A 15550-nucleotide genomic window follows, 5' to 3' on the forward strand; every position below is an offset into this window, starting at 1 on the left:
CCCGGATCTGCACTCCTTCCGCTGTGCTGTGAAGACTTTTTTATTCCATCAAGCGGGCTTGGCCTGATCTCTTCCCTTTTTAAATATGTAAATTTTAACCTGTTTTTAAATTATTGGGGTATTTTAATTTGTCTGGGCCAAAAAGTTTAATTTGATTTTATCGGGTTTTTAAATTTTGTGTATTTATGTATTTTATTGTTGGCTGTTCACCGCCCTGAGTCCTTCGGGAGTAGGGCGGTATACAAATCAAATAAACTAACTAACTAACTAACTAACTTGTATGAGCAAGTAGTATGCTGCAAGTGCCGAAAAAGCCAATGCAATCCTAGGCTGCATCAACAGAGGAATAGATCAAGATCACATAAAGTAATAGTAGCACTTTATACTGCACTGCTAAGACCACCCTTGGAGTATTGCATCCAATTCTGGTCACCACAATACAAAAAAAGATGCTGAGATTCTAGAAAGAATGCAGAGAAGTATTGCAAAGATAATAAGGAGTTTGGAGACTAAACTGTACAATAAATGATTGTTGGAAGTAGGTATATCTAATCTAACAAAGAGAAGGACTAAGGGTGACATGATAGCAGTCTTCCAATATTTGAGAGAGGATCGACCTATTCACCAAAGCATCTGAATAAGGACAAGGAGTAATGGATGGAGGATTATTAAAGACAGATCCAACCTAGAACTAAGCATAAATTTCCTGATAGTTAGAATAATTAACCAGTGAAATGGTTTACCTCCAGAAGTTGTGGGTACTCCCCACTGGAAATTTTCAAGAAGAGATTCAACAGCCATTTGTCCAAAATGGTATAGGACAGTGGTGGGATTCAGTCAGTTCACACCGGTTCACATGAACTAGTAGCTAATTTTCTGAGCAGTTTGGCGAACCAGCTGTTGGAAGAAATCTTCCAACAGCCTTTTCTTTTTCCCACCAAGGTTAATCCTGCCAGGAAAGCAGGAAGGAGGCATTCTGAAGTGCCTGTGTGTGTTGTTTCTAGCCTAATCCTTATCTTTATTATTGCCCTGCTTAAGTGTTTTCAGAAACTGCCTCTGGGTTAAGCCTTGTTACATTGTAACAGCCCTTAATAATTCTTGGCAGTACGCCCAGACTTTCTGTAGCCTGAGTGGCTTCTCTGGAGGTTTTTTCCCCTTTCCTGGTACTTTTACTTTTACTGGCTTGGGAGGAGAGACTGGTTGGATTAAGAGCTATTTACATAAGGGTTGGCATAGCCATAGAAAAAATGGCTGAGAGGCAGAATGCAAGCTTTGCACTCTTGTCTGATTTTCTTACTGCCTTTCTGGGGGCATGTGATCTTTCCTTAAATCTGGATGATTTCCTTAGGATATCTTTTGAGGTGAGTGAGACTAGCTGGTATCTTTAAGTGGTGCAAATAGATCTAAGGATTGCTTCTCGTGGGTTGGAAATGGTGCTTTGTCAGTTCACTGAGCACAAGAGTCTCTTGTCTATGGGGATTCTTCAGTCGTCCAGGTCATGGTTGTCCCAAAGGTGCTTTTTTCAAGAGGCAACTGGACTTTCTTGGTTTCCAGAAAGTCCAGTTGCCTCTTGAAAAAGCACCTTTGGGACAGGAGTCTCTTGCATTGCTTCGGAGTGGCCAAGATACATGATTGCTCACTGATAGTAAGTAGATCCTCCTTCCAATTCATTTTAGTTTTCTCTCATGATAATAAGGCTTAGTAACATGGCACCAATAATCAGAAAGTTATCACCCACCCCTGTCCTAGAAGAATGAAATATTTTGAGAAATATTAAAAAGGAAGAATATATTTCCCTGAATGAGAAATGGAGAAACGTGGTTTCTTGATGGGAGAAATCAGCCAGTCACTTTCCTTAATAGCCGACAGCAGATATCAGCACTTAAGAGATAAAGAGATAGATAGCTCTATTCATAGGCAAAAATTCCCTGCAGCAAGGTCTGAACAAAGGCAGAATGGGATTAGCCCTCACTCAAGATCCAAAACAGGAGGAAAGACATTAAGACACAATAGGAATTGCCCAACACCCTTTCAGCCATGTGGTTCTGCTTCATCATTAAACCATCTTTCCAATCAGCCCCCATGTTTCCAGTGTCTTTCTCCCAGCTAGGAACTGAACCAGATGGATACTTCTTCCAACACAGACTTGAAATTTATTTAGATATCTGTGGCATGTACTAATTTTATTGTGATCCTGACAAGCTTGGGAGGGCAGAAACCTGAACTTGGTTTCCCTATATACTTTGTTAATTTGTCTCTTTAGTTTGGCATTTTGTAACCCAAGTATGCCCTTCCACTTTCTGGAGAGTTTAAATGACCTTTCTGCTAAAGGGTTTCACTTTATGAGCAAGAGTTGGCTGCTGATAGTTATTGCATTTTAACTATTTTAATTCCTCAAGGCGCTCTGGCACCCTCCCTGATTTGTAATTCCAGTTTGCAGGTATTGCTGAAGAAAAGGAAGGTATTCAGACAAAATAGTTTAGGTTTCCATAACGGCTGTGACTGTCATTGATCTTCACTATGTATTCCCCCATTTCTAATCTAATGATTGGTATTTAGGGCAGCTTTTTGCAAGCAAAGAAGCTTTTTGTATTTTTGTACAGGTAATCCTTGACTTACAACAGTTCATTTAGTGATCATTCAAAGTTACAATGGCACTGAAAAAAGTGACTTATGACAGTTTTTCACACTTACAACCTTTGCAGCATCCCCACGGTCATGAGATGCTGGGTGAGATGAAGGGCCCATCGACATGAATGATGTCAAGTTGGCCACGCCAACCCAGTCACATGACCACCTAGCCATGCCTACCCGGCTGGTCATTACAGCAGAGAACCAGTTGTTAAATTATTTGAATCCCACCACTGGTATAAAGTCTTCTATTTGACAGAGGGTTGGACTAGAAGACCTCCAAAGTCCCTTCCAACCCTGTATTTCTATGTTCTTTGATGGCAAGAAAGCATGCTTGGCATGTATTTTCCAGTTATAAAGAGGATGTTAAATTAAAACAAAAAGGAGAATGGAAAAAGTCTAGAACCAAATACGTAACCAAGATCTTTCTACATAGTGCACAACATATGGCAAATAAACAGGGAGAACTAGTGACCCTAATTTAGAAAGACAAATATAGGCAATAGGCAACATTGCTGGGATAATATTTATGCTTGTACATAGCGTGGGAAATAATAAATTACTTTTTAAAAAACCCAAGCCCAACCGAAATAATGAAATGTTATACATAGGAGAAAAGCATAATTTGCATAAATTCAGGAATCAGAACCTGGGAATTCTGTTTAAAATGTGAAAGGATAAAAAGAGAAGCAACCATGGATATTTATTATAGATTACCTATACAGATAGAAAATATGGATGAGGCCTTTCTGAATCATGCCCACTGTTTCTAAGAGTTTCTATTTATTTTATTTATTTATACAATTTATTTTTATGTTATTGTATTTATTAAATTGTTATTTTATTGTGATATTGGGAAATTTTTATTATCCAGGTAACTGCTTAGACCCAATCCTTGAAAAAGTGAAAGTATCTGGTTCCCTGGGGGAAACTGTTCATATTATCTTGAATATTATTTGGGGGAAGAGGACTGAAGAAACTTGTATATTGGACTTCAGAAGAGCAGATCTGGAAGGATGACAAGTCAGATTCTATACCGTAAAGTCCTTAAGAAAAAAAAAAGTATGCCAGAAGGATGGGAAATTGTACAAAATGCAATTCTGAAAGCACAATTGCAAACAATTTCTTCAAGAAAAAACAGTGGGATAAATTGTTGGACACATACGCTCAATGCTGACGAGAAAAAGAAATGCATAAGAAATGGAAATAGGTGGACCTACTGTAGCTAAAAAAGAACGCAAAGTTATTTCTTATAAGTGAATGAGGTGAGCCTGCGAGACACACCAAAAGCAATAAAAAAAGAGTTCTCTGGAAGTGTTAGAAACAATAGTGATCTATTGTTAGGAGAACGTCATAAATTGGTGATGGTGAGAAGACAGAACTTTATTCCTAATTTGTTCCTCCCTTCCCTAAGAAGGAATTGAGCCCTAACTAGTCATCATAATGTCACTGGAGGGTGGAGGGAACTAACTTATGGTAGGCAAGGAAAGAGTAAATGTATTCGGTTTCCAGATAGATTACATCCTAGAGGAAGGAAGTAGAGGTGATCATAGAACTGCTCTTGGTAAATTTGAGTACTCTTGGAAGGCAGAGGAAATCCTTGCAGGAAATGGTTTAGTCTAATGCCAAGTAGGCACAGCTTAATGTGCCAAGGTTTAGGGGCTGCAGTGCCAAACTTTTATCCAGATTATTCTGAAAATGGTATTTAGTGTTAGGTGCACCATCTGTCAATGAGGCCTAACAGTGCCATATTCTTTTGAGCTGGCGTTAGAATCCAGAAGACTAGAGGAGAGCCATTGTTTAACACAGCAGGTTAAAAGTACAAGGAAGCAGATTCAAACTAGACAAAGAAGAAACTTCCTGCTGCATCAGTGACTACAGGGTGGCATAGGAAGTTTTAAATTATTTACTAAAGGTCTTCAAATGGAATCTGAGAGGTCATCTGTTAGAGATGCTGTATGAATCTTACTTTGAACAGGTTTGGTCTAGATGACCAAGTACTTTCAACATCAGAGATTGTGATTTAGTGGAGACTGCAAGTAAGTTAGGAGTCACTAACTTACTATCCAACCAACTGGATAGTATTTCTAAGGAGAAATTCCTTGACAGTAAGAACAATTAATCAGTGGATTGACTTACCTTCAGAGGTTGTAGGTTCTCCATCACTGGAGGCTTTAAAGAAGAGATTGCACAACCATGTGTCTGAAATTGTATAGGGCAGTGATGGTGAATCTTTTCGGCACCGAGTACCGCGGACACGCTCATCTGGGCCACAACCCGGAAGAGAAAATGAACTTATGGTTTATGGCGTGCGCATGCACACCAGCCAGCTAATTTTCTGGGTTTCTGGCACGCATGTGCATGCGATGAACAGCTGGTTGGCACACATGCTCACGCAGGAAAATGGAAGACCATCTCTTCCAGTTTCCGGCACTGCCACATGCAAAAAGACCAGTGATCATTGCGCATGCATGTGCGCCAGAAACCCGGAAGAGGAACGGACACCGCCGTGCATGCCAGGCAACATGGCTCTGCGTGGCGCTTTGGCACGTGTGCCATAGGTTCACCATCAAGGGTATAGGGTCTCCTGCTTGGACTAGAAGATCTCCAAAGTCCCAGGCCTTATTATTCTATGTTCTATGTGATCTTAGTTATTAACATTGCCATATTTTAGACTTGTTTACTGTTAAATCCTGAACAATTATGTTAGATTGAATAACGTTAAAAAATATTCAAAGTCAAAGTATATCATGCATTATCAAATACACTTCAATTATTAAAAAGCAGCAGACCTTTTTGTGAGAGCCGATTTCAATCTGCTACTTATATTGCTACATTTATTTTTCACATTTCTGAACTACCCTTTCCTTCAAAGAGGGACCCCATATTCAGTATGGGGACATATATAAATAAAAGGATTCAGTTTTACTTTGGTTGACTTGACATCATTTAAATGCTCTAGAGCAGGGGTGTCAAACTGGTGGCCCAGGGGCTGGATGTGTCACTTGCAGGCCATGCCCCCCCCACCCCCGTAGCTCCATGAAGGGGAAAAACATCGTGAAACGTCACATGACGGTAACATGACGCTGTGAGTTTGACACCCATGCTCTAGAGCTTTATTAATATAAAGTTCTCTACCCATCATTTTTTTAAATATTTTGCTGTAAATTAAAGATAATGACAAATTACAGATAAATACTGCATTTTTAAAAATAGTACATCAATTTTTTAAAAACTATCTTTTACTTTTATTTGATCAAAAGAAGAAACGGAAAAAAGAAAAGAAATATATAAGGCATCTCATATGGGTACATATGTATTCAGAGTTTTACAAAAAAGTTTTAATAAAAGATAACCACATTTTATTATATTTGTTCACTAGTTGCAAGCAATATCACTTCTTCAGTTCACTGAGTAATTAGGGCCATAAATTTCTTTCCAAAGTTGAAGAATACATCTCTTAATAAGATTTCAGAGAATCTATTTTTGTAGACCAGCCCTCAGTTTCATTATAGTATTTATGTAATGCAAAAGATTATGGACATCCAAACCTATTAAAACTCAGTCTTGAAGGCAAGTTTATACAGGTAATGATGTCTTCTTCCTTCCCGTGTAATGAATTTAGCACATTTTCAAAGATGTGTTTGAATGAAGTATTCTCATTGCATCTCCAATAACACAATGAATTGCTTTTGTGTACAAATGTAACAGAGTCCAATAAATCTGATTTTTGTTGATTTGCAAAATAATTCATAGTCTAAGATCTACTGTAATTTTTTATATAAAAATTGAGACTCCTATTGTTTAGACAAAATAGAGATCTCCAATTCCTCATTCCAGTCTGTCTCTGACATATGCATATTGAATTACAGGTCCTCATCTTATGACCCCAATTGAGCCCAAAATTTCTGTTGCTAAGTGAGACAGTTGTTAAATGTGTTTTGCCCCATTTTACGACAATCCTTGCCACAGTTGAAGTGAATCACTGCAGTTGTTAAGCTACTAACATGGTTGTTAAGCGAATCTGACTTCCCCATTGATTTTGCTTGTCAGAAGGCTGCAAAAGGTGATCACATGACCTCGGGACACTGCAATCGTTATAAGTATGAACCAGTTGCCAAGTATTTGAATTTTGGTCCTGTGACCATGAGGATGCTGCAACAGTGTGAAAAACGGTCATAAGTTACATTTTTCAGTGCTGTTGTAACTTAACAGGCACTAAACAAATGTTATAAACTGAGGACTACCAGTAATTTATCAAAAAGTATTTATTAAAAATAATTGTGGGATTTTTTAGTCTCTCAGGATTTGGTAATTCTAGTAATTTAGATGTCTCTGAAATTGAAAATACTACTGGTGTAAAGATAAAGTTGACCAAAATATTAATTTTATTAATTGTTAATATTAATTGTTGTTTAGCAACAAGGCAAGCTAAGTCTTCGAGTCTTTATTTTATTACCTATCCACCAGATTATTTCCAATCCTTAATAAACCAAAGACATCACAGAGCATTTGCTCTGGCTAGATTCCGTGGACTCCCTCTAGTGGTCATAGATGGTAAATACCTGAAGATTCCGTCCAGCAAATGACTTTTCCCCATGATTCCCATGCTATATAGCATGTCCTATTGCCCTGTAATTTCTATTTCAATTTGTGTGATATATTAATTTGGCCTCTCATGAATGATCTCCCAGGAAGATACAATCATTAGTCTCTCTCCTACTTCCTAACTGATCGCAAGCTCACTATTACCCATAATATAGTCAAATACTGCCTCAATTCTATGACAGTAAGGCAGCAGATATTATCTGTTAACATTGCATTTTCTCCTCTCATTTTCTTTTTAACCTTTTAACCTCTTTTAATCGAGATGGGCAGCACACAAATCTAATAAATAAACATACAAACAAACGAATAAATAAATACATTGATATCTTTATGATCTATGGAGAACTTTATGTACAATTCATACTTCTCTAATCTTAGATCGTAATAAAGTTTACCTACCTGCCTGCTAGTATAAATATGTGTAAAGGTGCTATAGAAAATGTATTTTGAGTGAATTTGGTAAAGTCAGAAGATGTGTCATTGTCAGCCATTCAGTCGTGTCCGACCCTCAGCCACTCTGTGGATCAGCAGTCTCCATGTCCCTCTGTCTCACCCTGCCTCTTTCAGCCGTAGTCATCCCAGTGTCATCCTTGTCAGGCCAGTGGGTGGTAGGGCAGCTCCTTCTCCTTTTTCCACTGATCTCTCCCAGCATGACTGACTTTTTGAGTGAGTCACTCTCATGACATGACCAAAGTGCGACAGCCTCTGTTTGGTGATTTTGGCTTCAAGTTATCATTTTGGTGAGGTTCGGTCTAGGACTTCTTTGTTTGTTATTTTTGCAGTCCATGGGATGTGTAATAATTGCCTCCAACACCACAGTTCAAAGGGGTCAACCCTTTTCCTATCTGCCTTTTTCAAGAGTCCCAAGTTGCATAGCCATAAGTAGCAATTGGAAAAACTATTGCGTTAACTAACTTGCATTTGGCTGTGAGGCTGATGTCTTTACTCTTCCAGATGTTATTCATGCCGTTCATGTGTATAGGAGTGTAATTCAAAATTTGGAACCCAGGCTTCAGGATGAGGACTGATGGTGGGTTAGATATCCTATAAGCAACTCCAGGAGCAGGGACAGCACTGCCCTGAAATTGCTGGCTAGGAGCCAGTTCTGGGTGACGGAAATCTCTTTGGAGGAATGATAGGTTGTTAGGAATTACCCATTTGCGCCCTGGAATTGTTGCTACTCCTCCCAAGGAAACCATAGGAATTGAGTTTCTTGTGGTCAATGGAAAGTTGAAGATTTACAGTTGACCCTTAACTGCTGCAAAGTGTTAATGGACATTTGATCAGCAATAGCCTTACTTTCTTAATCATCTTTGGACTTAATTTATGACTTAAGAGAGATATTCCATATGGCAATGAAGATCAAAGTTTCTTGGTGAGTGTCTTCTTTTTGAAATTAAGAAAGGGAAAAAAATGGCTATTTTAAAGGATTTTAATTTAAAAGCAAAATGCTTAATGAGAAAGATCCAAGAAATAAAGGGGATAAAAGGGGGCAGTGATTTTTTTTTAAGAACAGAAGATTTTTTTTTCTTATGAAAATCCCTTTGAAAATAGCAGTAATAATTAGACTAACAGATTGGACCTTCCTGGGAATGCTGATTGCTTATTATTAAGGACAGGATATAATTGGTGGATTTTACAAAACAAGATGATATGAGCTAAACTGTGAGAACTGTAACTACAGAGAGCTAATTGGGACTAAAGTGCTAAAGATAGAGATAGGAAAACAGAAAAAAGGAATACCTTGCCTTTTACATTCACCAAGTAATCCACATACTTTCAGTCTAGCACAATGGCAATCACAAGAAAAGCTGCTAAATTAGGAGAAAGACTCAGGGACTCATTAGAACAACTTAAGGGTATGGTTCGAGGATTTCACCAGAGTTATTGCAGAAAATGTTTGAAGAATTTGGCAAAAAGATGACTGCAGTGGTTAAAAGGAAGTGGAAAAGGATTTGCCGAAATAAAAAAAATAATGAGAAAAGTAGTTAAGAAGATTGAAGAATCTGTAGGTTGTAGGTCAGTTGACTACAGTTTAAAAGAAATTACTGTATTGAGAAAGTAGAAGTTTTGGAAACTAAGAAAGAATAATTAGAGAAATGGAGAAAGGTTTGGATAACTTGGGTTTATTGGAACTGAGAGAAAAAGAACTGTTTTTCTTAAAGAAATGCAGAGTAAATGTTCCTGAAAATGGAAAAAGAATAATTATTTGGAAAAGTTAAAACAAGATGTAATATTTTTTACAAGAAACACGTATTAGGAAAAATGTAAAATGTTTAAGTCAGAAAGTCAAATAATTTATTTCAGCAAAATTGAGAAAAAAATGGAGTTGTTTTGTATATAAATCCTCAACCTTTGTATATCCTCAACTGATGAACATAACAGATATTTGGGATGGGTGTTAATCTTACGCAGAGGGATCAGTGGGTAATATGTGATTAAAATAATTGAAATTTATATTGTATTATGATCTGAAAGACTTTTTGTAAAATGAAGCATGTAACATTTATTTATAATATAAAATGTTGGTATAATACGATAGAGAAATTATCTAGAAAGTATTTCAAATATTTATTGAAAATGTGGGCAACATGAAGGGACATCTTATCATTCTTGGTTGACATATAAAAAAGCTAAAAAAATGCATTCACATACATACATTGATGCAGAGGATTTTAAACATTAATAATGTAATTGATGTCAGAATATTCCCTTTTAGGGCTAATGGATAAACAGAAAAAAAGGCATGGAAGATTATTTCAGTATTTGATAATTACAGTGAGATTATTATATGCAAAAAATTGGAAAGATTTAACACTACCAACTATGGAGGGATGGTTGGTGAAATTGATAGATCTAGCTGAGATGAATAAATTAACTTCTTTAATTAAAGAAAAGACATTGTCTACATTTATTGGTCACTGGAAACCTTTTTCTTTGTTTTCAATATTTCTTTCATTTCTTTTCTTCCTTTTCCTTCTTTCTTTCTTTCTTTCTTTCTTTCTTTCTTTCTTTCTTTCTTTCTCTTTCTTTTCTTTCTTTCTTTCTTTCTCTTTCTTTCTTTCTTTCTTTCCTTCCTTCCTTTATATTAGTTTGTATTAGTTTTAATAAAAGTTTAATTAAATTAAAAAGTGTGTGTGTGTGTACATACATACATACACTTCATATATAAAAAATAATGTAAATATATATCTAATATAAAAAATATAAATTTTTGCTATATGTTTTAATTTAGGCCAATTACTAACTCACCCCTGTGTACTAACTAATCTAATGCTTCAAGGCTATGAAGTTCAGAATAGATAACAAAATATCTATTTTATTAAATTTACTAATTAATTTATGTTTGAATGCATTGCAAGAAGAACTATGGATATTATTATCCTGTCTAAAAACAGATTTTGAGAGATTTAAACATATGTTAAGCATCAAAGGGGAAACTCGACATTCTTTGTCAAGTGAAAAAATGGATGAAAAGCTACCATTGAGTTTCACTTTGGAGTTGGAAAGGCACATACAAATTCTTGTCCCATTTAATAAATCCTCTGAGAAGTCAAAATATAGCTATGTATGTATACATGCATGTATATATGGTTCTATATACTGTCCACATATTTTATCGAAAAGGACCTCAACTTTTGTCTATTTCTTTTCCCCAGCCAGACCTGAGAGAGTTTTAGGCGGAGTGCGTCCTGGAATCACCTCAATTTCTGATAACAACCTATTGAAAGGGTAAGCAACTCCCTTGAGGCCTGATTTGCACTACACAGTCATTCTCAATATGGGTACGATGCCATGGGCATATTAATATTTATTAGACAGTTCAGGTTTCAATTATACCTAGAATTCTGGAACAAGATTCAGTGGCAGATCATTACTGTAGCCCTGAAGTTATGAAAAAGATGACTGGAGAAAATTTAGTTATTTCTCCATCAAGACTGTAAGACATTTTCACTAGAATTGAAATTGTGGTTTTTGTAGCTCTATATTCACCCATTAAACTCACACAGTATGTTCTAATATTTTAGGGCAAGTGGCCAAAGAGAAAAGTACTGTATTGTAAGGTGTGAAAATTGTGCACATATCCTTTGCCTGAGGTAACATCTGTTAACCGAGGCTTATCAAATTAGAATTTCTGTTACATGCATAGATACGTGCATGGATATTTAGGCACATTATGCAAGTGTAACTCTCTTTCCCCACAACGCTCTTAATGCATAAATAATTGCTTAGCATAACACACACTGCAGCCAAGAAAGCCAAGCAAATGTAGGGAGGAGGAAATAATAGCATTTACTGTAACAAATCCATAAAGGCAAATTCCTGCATTTGAAATTTTATTATACTAATTGTTTATGCTTAAAATATTGTAATAAAACTAGTTGTTTACCTCACACTAAAGTCCACAGGAGAATTAGAAGATCAGTTTATGTATTGCTATACTAGTTTCTCAAGACTTGTGTTGAACAGAGTTGCCAAACCTCAGGCTCATCTTTCTACTCTTATCATTTTCAGCAGATTCTATCTAATGTTACACAGTTTAAAAATAATAGATTATCTGAGACCACTTCAGACTGACAATTTTTAAATCCAGTAATAATGCATTTCAGGGACTTATTCCACTATCTCTTTAAATTAACTTCATTCATGCTTTTGAGTATCTGTTTCTTAGCTACATAACAGAGACTATGGTACAGTTGTCAATTAATCAAGGCAAGCCTGTCTTTATACATGACAACCAAGCCATGTTTGAATTTGGGTAACATGGAAAAGAAATGAATAACATCTGTAATACTCCCTATTCTATGAGTACACAAGAGTATGTAAGTCCTGGCCATAAACAGACTTAAGGTAATACTTTTTTGGCAACAATAGTGCAACAACAGCAGCAGCAGCAACAACAGCAACAACATCAACAGAAGTGGTGCAAAACAATCAAAGAAGATCAAGAACTGGAATGCCCCTGGTTTAGGGCTGCATGGATTCTGGTTGAAATAACTAACAAGTTTGCATGCAAGGTTAGCAAACCAGATGAATCAGATTTTAGAAACACCAGAAACTGAAAAATGGCTAACAATTGGAACAATTATTTTGATTCAGAAGGATGCAGAAAAGGGATATAAACCTGAAAATTACAGGCCAATCACTTGCCTGCCAACAACATACAAATTACTTACAGGCATTATTATAAACCAAATTTATTAATATCTAGAAAACAAGGATTTGCTGCCTGTAGAACAGAAAGGATACTACAAAAATTCAAGAGGAACCAAAGGCCAACTGATGATTGATAAACTGGTTTTGAAGAATTCAAAAAAAAGACGAACACATTTGTTCATGGTCTTGATTGATAAAAAAGCATTTTGATTCTGATCCATACAGCTGGACTGAGAAATGCTTAGACATTTTTGAAATTAGCAGCAACATCCAGAAGTTCCTGAAGACTTCCATGAAGCTATGGCAGACTAAGTCGATGTCCTGTGGAGAAAAACTTGGAGAAGTTGAAATCAAACAAGGAGTCTTCCAAGGAGATTCATTGTCACCTCTGTTATTTGATGGCCCCACTAGCAATAGCAATAGCATTTAGACTTATATACTGCTTCACAGTGCTTTACAGCCCACTCTAAGCAGTTTACAAAGTCAGTATATTGCCCCCAACAATCTGGGTCCTCATTTTACCAACCTCAGAAGGATGGAAGGCTAGTCAACCTTGAGCTGGTGAGATTTGAACTGCCAAATTGCTAGCAGCCAGCACTCAGCAGAAGTAGCCTGCAGTACTGCATTCTAATCACTGCGCCACCACTAACAAGCATTTTGAACAAAACAAACTGTGGCTATGCTAAAAAATGGCTTAAAATTTCCCATTTGCTCTACATGGATGATTTAAAACTGTTTGGAAAAACAAAAGCTGAATTGAGCTCAGTACTGAAATGCACTGAGGAGTTTAGCAGAGACATTGAAATACAATTTGGCATTGACAAATGTGCAACAATTGCTGTTAAGGCAGGAAAAATAATTGAAGATGATGGATTCGAACTTGATAAATATAGAGGTGATAAAAGCAGTAACACCAGAAGACGGGTACAAGTACTTAGGAGTTTTGGAAGCTTCTGGCCTGTTGCACAACCAAGTTAAGGAAGCTACTTCAACAAAATACATAAAGCAAATCTGGAGAATCTTGAGACTAAAGCTGGGTGGAGGAAATATCATAAAGGCAATTAACTCCTGGGCAGTGCCTGTAATATGATATTCAGCTGGAATAATTGATGGGTGTCAACTTGATAACTTGGATCAAAAGACAAGAAAACTAATGACAGTGCACCATGATATGCGCCCAAAAAAATCATATTAATTGAGTGTACTTGCCTAGTTCTCAGGGTGGCAGAGGACTCTTACAGGTGAAATAAACTATGGAAGAAGAAAAACCGGGCTTAAATGGCCTCATAAAAAAAGCAAAAGAGCCGCTGTTGAAGGAGGTGAACAAGGGAAATAAGATCCTGGGGTACTTTTGGATCCAAACAGGCAGATAGTTGGCCCACAACATATCTGACATCACTATTGAGGAAAAGAAAAAAGTTTGGTTCATTGATATTTCAATACTAGGTGATGCACAAATTGAGGAGAAACAGCTAGAAAAAAATAACAAAATATTGTGATTTGAAAATTGAAATTGAGTGATTATGGAGGAAGAAATAGTCTCAATAATAATAGGAGCCCTTGGAGCAATACCCAAAGGGCTACCCCGCTATTTAGAAATTCTAAATTTGCCGGACTTGAATATTTTGACTCTACAAAAAACCACCTTACTCGGAACAGCTTACATCCTCCGACGATACCTTAACAGTTCCTAGGTCCTTGGTTAGGACTCGAGCTGCTGAGCTATTAACCAGCCTCAAAGGCTGTGAATCTCACTAAAGATTAACCAATAATAATAATAATAATAGAAAAAACACAGTTTTTTCCAAGAATTATGTGTACATTAATGTTTGAAAAGTGGCAGCTGAGATTAGAAGACCCAGTACATGATGACCTCTGATTCAGATGAACATCTATGGAGTGAGATGGGTAGTATCTAAATTTAATAAAATAAATAAAATAAATAAATAAATAAGCAGTCCCCTGGAGTCAGCTGGATTTGGGGAGAACGATTCAGGAGTTGGTTTTAAAATATCTTTATACTTATATAATGTGAAAGAAGAAGTGCTGCTTTACAAATTACTGTATGTTCTTCTGTCCTTTGCTACTTCAGTGACACACTGTTTTCTAGAGGCCAGCATATTTACTGTCAAGGTTTTTCTGCCTTCCCTTTTCCCAGAGGGCTAGCTATGCTAGTCTGTCATAATAAAGCAAATAATACTAATGGCACAAGAAACACGGCTTGGCTGTTTTTTTTTTTTTTTAAATAATCTTCACTAGCTGGCAATATGATGAATGCTTTTAAGAGAAGATCCTTGTAAAGTTCTCATCCCACTGGTGATTTGGAATGCCATTAAAACTGGTGATTCCACAGAGCTTTGAGAACAGATGTGAGAGTTGGGGGCATCTCCTGCCCAGGGTGTGGAAACTGCAGCTGTTTTGTGGGGCCTTTTTGCTTTGACATGCAACTATTATTTTTTCTGCTTTTATATTTGAATGTTTGCATTTTGGAAACTACAGAGAGTCACGTTTGGATTAAAGAGACATTATAGTTGATGGCAAATAAGTATGTAAAATGTGCACATACATACAGGCATGAGGGAGAAACTCCACATTAAACATTTAAGGAATTATTATCTTAAACATTAATTCTCTCTTTTCTTTAAAAAAAAGTATTTTATTTTAAAAACATCTAGATGTAGGCTTACATTTTATAAAAAAACAAGAGATCTTGCTATGCTGTTTAAAACCTGTGTATATATGTGTATGGAAGATAGAAGTACCTATCTTCAATACACATAGAAAAATAGAGGTATATTTCTCTTAAGGCAGAATAAATGTGGAGAAAGGAAAAATCATCTGTTTCAGAAAACTCCCACTTCCAGAATTTCACTTCCAGACTGGAAAAAAAATATCATGGATACAAATTAGTCTCTGCTTTTTCAGTTTCATAAGTTGTGAATTTAAAAGAGGTAGCAAATCCTCAAGCTTTGCTTTAAAACATACCAGAAATATGTTGAAGAGAAAGATAAGATATCCGGGGAGATGGAGAGACCAAAAACAAGCTTACCTGTTATTGAAACCATGGAATTAGAGGCTCTCAGCAAACTTGAGTTCCCTTCTTGGCCACCGCAATCATTCACTTCTGATCTCACATACTGGTGGATTCCACTAT

The 15550-nt window shown here is 36.5% G+C and overlaps 1 protein-coding gene across 38 annotated transcripts in view; it reads left to right on the plus strand.

Moving 5' to 3' along the window:
* The window catches only part of MAP2 (microtubule associated protein 2), a 259617-nt gene that overhangs the window by 55993 nt on the left and 188074 nt on the right, over positions 1-15550 (plus strand). For 30 of the 38 annotated variants that reach the window (XM_034432121.3, XM_034431986.3, XM_034432046.3 and 27 more), the window contains exon 3: positions 10899-10971. The exons of 2 other annotated variants lie outside the window; for them this stretch is intronic. The gene's annotated coding sequence lies outside the window, so the exon portion shown is untranslated. The remainder of the gene's footprint in view (positions 1-10898; positions 10972-15550) is intronic. 6 more of the 38 variants (XM_034431988.3, XM_087882162.1, XM_087882152.1 and 3 more) reach the window with 1 other exon arrangement.

Source organism: Pantherophis guttatus, chromosome 1 (assembly GCF_059756535.1).
Source record: "Pantherophis guttatus breed Tessera chromosome 1, ASM5975653v1, whole genome shotgun sequence".
Taxonomy (NCBI): domain Eukaryota; kingdom Metazoa; phylum Chordata; class Lepidosauria; order Squamata; family Colubridae; genus Pantherophis; species Pantherophis guttatus.